The 6,422-nt window shown below is 47.3% G+C and overlaps 1 pseudogene; it reads right to left on the minus strand.

Moving 5' to 3' along the window:
* Nucleotides 1–1,384: 1,384 nt before the first annotated feature.
* LOC123489114 lies at nucleotides 1,385–6,419 on the minus strand (annotated as a pseudogene).
* Between the last annotated feature and the right edge of the window lie 3 nt (nucleotides 6,420–6,422).

The following is a 6,422-nucleotide window of genomic DNA, read 5'->3' on the forward strand; positions in this document are numbered from 1 at the left end:
ATTTTAAAAATTCACATAAATCAAGGAAGTTGACTTGTGATAGCGAGCTCATACTGTTCAAAACAAGGAGAAATAAAACAGTCCAACAGACAGAGGAATGAGAGAAACACTCCCATTATTTACATAATCTGCTCAAGGACAACCCTCTCTCTGGATTGGCCCGAGTTATTCACAGGAATGCATCCGAGAGCCAACCAGAGGAACGTTTGAGCATTCTTTAAATATGCAACCTAAGTTAACATAACATACAATAATAATGTGTTAATATACACATTTCGTTAGAGATTAAAGACTAACATTAGTGGAACAGCAATGTTGAGTTTTTGCATAAATCCATTGTAATGGTTTTGTAAATTTAACCACAGGTAGCCATTTTGGTTCAACATAACTGTCATCAAGTGCATGAGGCTCATTACTACATTAATGTTCCTTCAAGTATGGTGGTTTACAGAGTGAAACTAGAAAATATCTACATGATGCATGTTGGTATGACACAGTCGGCATATTCAAATGGTAAAATGTCCTGCCCTTTACTGATGGTTTCACATACTAGACAGACTGTTGCATGGTGCTTATTCAGTAAGGACAAGAGTCCCTAGAGAATTGAACTGTGACGATAGAGAACAGTCTCTTTTCTATTCATTGCATTTCTATCTATAACACTAAGTGCGTTACAGATGTGCTCTACTGAATGAGCCCCAGTTGTCCAAAACCCAGATTGAAATGAAACTGCACCTGCTATTAAGGATGGGAACAAAAACACATACAACCAGCAGCTTTGCTGCATGCTTGGACCCCTAATAAGAGATTAGTTGGTCCTAGTTCAATTTTCCAGTTCAAGTTTAAACATCGTTCAAAACACATAAAAACCTTGGATTAAGGAGTTGTTTTCCAGACAGATAACACTCATACACCAATGGTTGTTATAGTCCTTTTCCCCTCTCTTCGGGTTGGCTCATTCTTGATAACCACAGAACTTTCAGAGAACAAAGAAAATGTCCATTAGAAAACCTCAGCAATTGATATGTCTTGTGCTTTCGTTGTCGTTACATAGTGGTTTCTCAACTTCTCAAAGTCAATTTTGCTCTAAGAACAAAAATAAGTACATATATTCTATATGTACTGCTTTGTGATGCTCTTGCACAATTGATCTACAGTTATTCATTTTTCATCCATTCTGAGAAAAGTCTTCTTGGCTCCTCTGAATATAGACCACTACCACATTGCCCCTCCCCCTTTTCAATGAAGTACCTTCTCCGATATTGATACTTATCCTTTTCGTGTGTGATTTGAACTGTGCGTTATGCCTCGTTTTAGAACAGTCAATGCGGTAAATGTCCTATGGATAGGAGGACAAGAGGGAGAGGAGGTGCGGACTCCCCCCTCCACAAGGCCAAAACAAGGAGGGGGTAAACAGTGGTCCGTCTAAGACAAAGAACATACCGAGTTTGCAAACAGGTCCTGTAGCACTAGTCTATACACAAGTCCATTTTCCTAAATGTGCTGCTATGGCAAGCACACATGCGTGAGTCCATATGCACATGGTCACCACCATCTTTATATGTATGTTTGCTTGCTCTCCCATGTGGTTGTCCCATGTAGTAGAGTTTGGTGTCGAACTGTTCACATGATGCCGTTGGTGAAGTACTGGAAGCCGTCGTAAAGCTTGGTGGTGATGGAGCGCATGGAGCCATCCACCATCTGCTCCACCAGCACCTGTAGCTGCTCCTCCGTCAGGCTCATGTGGAAACGTTCCTTCAGGTAGCGGATGGTGCTGGAGCCATGGAAGCAGGGTAGGTGAGAGCCTGGTGGGGGAGTCAGAGGAGTTGCAATCCCAAGACCACAGAGAAACCGGGCAGATAGATAATGTTTATGGAAAAACACCACAACACACTGGTCATTCTAATATACCGTTTTAGCTAACAGTACCTTGCTGCATGATCTCCACTATTTGGACCACCTTCTCCATGTGTTTGCGAGCAGCTATCAGGCCCTGGAGCATCAGCATCTTGTAGTAGTTGAACATGTCTCCATCCAGGCCTCCCATCACCTGAGAGAACCACAGACAACAGAGGTTAGTCTTTACACATAAAAAAACGTTATCCTACTGCAGCTAACCAGCAAACTCGCTAATAGCATCTTTGAACACTAACAAATGTATGCATTTATGCAGTGAACATTTTGTGAGGTTTCTAGCTAGATTGAGAGCTAGTTGTATGATCAATTCCACAGTGTTCTCCAGTTTACACTTATATGACAATGCAAATTCGCATGCAGTATAATTCATTTGACTCACATCCACAAATTCGCTGGTGAGCTTAAAAGCGGAGGTCTCAAAGCCCAGGTTCCTGGGCGAGCTGGACAGGATGAAGCCAAAGTCAATGTGGATTATGTGGCCCTCCGAGTCCAGGAGGATGTTTCCATTGTGTCTGGAGAAAGACAGAAAGGAGATGAGGGATAGGGGAACTGAGTAAAGGGTATAGGAATAGAGGAGAGGGTGGGATGTGGTAGTTGATATCAGACCACAAAAACTGTGTTTACACAGGCAGCCCAATTCTGACCTTCTGCCCAATTATTGGCAAAAGATCAGAATTGTGCAGCCTGTGTAAATGTAGCCAAACAGGCTCAAAGACAAAGGAAGCTAAGAGGGGAAATGGAACATGTGAGTAATGTAACGAGTGAAACTGAAGAGGGGTGAAAAGGGAGGGCTGCCCACCTGTCTTTAACCTGCAGCAGGTAGCAGATGAGACTGTAGCCGGCGCAGCTCTCCACAAAGTTGCACTGGGCGGTGAGGAAGGCCTCGGTGGTGTAGCTGCCGTGCTCCTGCAGGAAGTAGTCCAGCAGAGACAGCTGGCTCTGCTTCCTCACCTGGAGCACAGAAACAGCATTTTGTATGAAATAGCAACAGACACAGTATTCCATTAGAAAAAGCTACCGACACGGCATTCCATTAGAATTAGCAACTGACACGAAATTCCAGTGCGTGATCAACCATTACTTAGATTATCAAAATCTTTCATCCCAAGAGGTACTGGATTACATAGCTAAACAACTCGGCTTGAAGTTATTGTTAGGCAACTTTGTCATGAGATTTCAAGTGCACAATTGGGTCCATCTCATTTTCTCTGCTCACCTGGTGCAGAGAGACAGCGTTCAGCACGGGCTCGATCATCCCGCTGTCCGATGACATCACCAGGATCTTATAGGGCTTGATCCACAGGGGGACGTGCTCCTGCTCCCAGATGGACTGGAGAGGAAAGGGGAGTAGTGGAGCGAATTAGTGATTGAATGAATGCTAATAAGAATAAATAATTCAGAGCATTTCTGTGGAATGGGACTCTACTGTGGAGAGTCAAGTACCTGTAGCTGGCTGAGCACCTGGAAGGCCAGTAGCTCTTGCCTCAGGTCGTCCCCACACTTCACGATGACCGACAGCAGCCGCCAGTTTGGCAGGTGACCGTAAGGGGAGCCCTCCCTTATCCGCCTGAGGGATGGAGAGAGCGGAAAGAAATAGTGAGACACAGCAAATGACTTTACAATGCCACAATGTGTTGTCTTCGCTGCACTAAGTGGGACAGACATTATCGCCATGGACGCTTTATCCAAAGTGACAAGTATCGTGATCGACAATAACCCACAGCTGAGCTACAGAGGACCACCAGTATCCTCGGGTGGGGGATTGTGTATGCCCATCCATTTTGTCTCTTCTAGTAATTACACTGCTCAAAAAAATTAAAGGGAACACTTAAACAACACAATGTAACTCCAAGTCAATCACACTTCTGTGAAATCAAACTGTCCACTTAGGAAGCAACACTGATTGACAATACATTTCACATGCTGTTGTGCAAATGGAATAGACAACAGGTGGAAATTATAGGCAATTAGCAAGACACCCCCAATAAAGGAGTGGTTCTGCAGGTGGTGACCACAGACCACTTCTCAGTTCCTATGCTTCCTGGCTGATGTTTTGGGGTTACTAGTGGTAGCATGAGACGGAGTCTACAACCCACACAAGTGGCTCAGGTAGTGCAGCTCATCCAGGATGGCACATCAATGCGAGCTGTGGCAAGAAGGTTTGCTGTGTCTGTCAGCGTAGTGTCCAGAGCATGGAAGCGCTACCAGGAGACAGGCCAGTACATCAGGAGACGTGGAGGAGGCCGTGGAGGGCAACAACCCAGCAGCAGGACCGCTACCTCCGCCTTTGTGCAAGGAGGAGCACTGCCAGAGCCCTGCAAAATGACCTCCAGCAGGCCACAAATGTGCATGTGTCTGCTCAAACGGTCAGAAACAGACTCCATGAGGGTGGTATGAGGGCCCGACGTCCACAGGTGGGGGTTGTGCTTACAGCCCAACACCGTGCAGGACGTTTGGCATTTGCCAGAGAACACCAAGATTGGCAAATTCGCCACTGGCGCCCTGTGCTCTTCACAGATGAAAGCAGGTTCACACTGAGCACATGTGACAGACGTGACAGAGTCTGGAGACGCCGTGGAGAACGTTCTGCTGCCTGCAACATCCTCCAGCATGACCGGTTTGGCGGTGGGTCAGTCATGGTGTGGGGTGGCATTTCTTTGGGGGGCCGCACAGCCCTCCATGTGCTCGCCAGAGGTAGCCTGACTGCCATTAGGTACCGAGATGAGATCCTCAGACCCCTTGTGAGACCATATGCGCGGTTGGCCCTGGGTTCCTCCTAATGCAAGACAATGCTAGACCTCATGTGGCTGGAGTGTGTCAGCAGTTCCTGCAAGAGGAAGGCATTGATGCTATGGAGCCCTTCCCCAGACCTGAATCCAATTGAGCACATCTGGGACATCATGTCTCGCTCCATCCACCAACGCCACGTTGCACCACAGACTGTCCAGGAGTTGGCGGATGCTTTAGTCCAGGTCTGGGAGGAGATCCCTCAGGAGACCATCCGCCACCTCATCAGGAGCATGCCCAGGCGTTGTAGGGAGGGCATACAGGCACGTGGAGGCCCACACACTACTGAGCCTCATTTTGACTTGTTTTAAGGACATTACATCAAAGATGGATCAGCCTGTAGTGTGGTTTTCCACTTTAATTTTGAGGGTGACTCCAAATCCAGACCTCCATGGGTTGATACATTTGATTTCCATTGATTATTTGTGTGTGATTTTGTTGTCAGCACATTCAACTATGTAAAGAAAAAGTATTTAATACGATTATTTCATTCATTCAGATCTAGGATGTGTTATTTTAGTTTTCCCTTTATTTTTTTTTGAGCAGTGTATATTTCTATATACCAATCACCCACCTGACTTTCTCCTGCCAGGGCTCCTTGAGCGCCACAGCGGACGGGTCCTCCGGATCTTTCCGAACGTTGTGGGGGTGTGGGCCAGGTTCTCTGATAGACGTCGCCTAAGACAAAAGAAACATGCGGTTGTAAAACAGCTATCCAGACCAAAACTCTATAACAAGAAAGTCTTAAAGACAAACTACAAGCTAGCAGGGCAATTCTGTCAGGCAGTGACCCTGTACCTGATGTCGCCAGCGGCGATGAAGACAGGCTCCTTGCTCTCCGTGCTGGTGATGCTGTCCACAGAGAACTGGGAGATGTTGTCACTGCTACTGGTGTGGCCTTCTGGGAGCTGGAACCATAGAAGGACCCCAGAGTTAAAAGTACATTCAAATCTGATTCTCCTCCTCCTTCCCCAACAACCTAGTCATCAAAATGTGACTTAAAGTCAGACGGTGCCACCATGTGGTTGCCATGGGTACCTACCTCCACTTCCAACTTGCCGATGTCATCCACGGCCCAGGCCTCGTCGTCGTTGTCGTAGTTGGGCACGGTGGAGAAACTGCCGGCGCGCTGCTCGGCTGTGATGCTAACGCACTCGGGAGGAGGTTGTCCACAGAGCGGGCGCTGCGGATGCATGTCTCCGGGATGCGCAGGGGAATGCCGGACGTCTCGAACCTCTCGCACTCCAGCACCTCCACGTAGATGATGTACGGGGCCTGAGAGGAAGGGGGAGAATGAAGAGGTCACTGGAGTTCTAGACCTATTTTTGTAAGGTACATTTATGCAGGAAGTCCCATTGACAAAGAGCATTGGGGCCCACTCCATCTAAACTCCAGGCTCCTCAGGAAATAAATAACAAGCTAACAAATGAGTTAACTAATTAATCGTGTCAAACTACTAGGCATTCTGGTCACCTTGTTTTTGGAGCCTGTTGTGTGTGTGTACCTCCTTATACATGTGTATTACAACAAGTTGCCTCACCTTATCTTTGGAGTTGAGCACCACGGCCTGTGTGTGGGGGAATGCGCACCACGTGGTGGTCGAAGGCTGCAGTGGGCAGCCAGACGCGGGCTGGCAGCTTGTGGTTGAGCTGTGACAGCTCTGAGATGAGCTGCCAGGTCTTCTGCTCCTTGGTGGGCAGCGTGGCCAGCCGCTTTCC

Source organism: Coregonus clupeaformis, unplaced genomic scaffold (genome assembly GCF_020615455.1).
Source record: "Coregonus clupeaformis isolate EN_2021a unplaced genomic scaffold, ASM2061545v1 scaf2758, whole genome shotgun sequence".
Taxonomy (NCBI): Eukaryota; Metazoa; Chordata; class Actinopteri; order Salmoniformes; family Salmonidae; genus Coregonus; species Coregonus clupeaformis.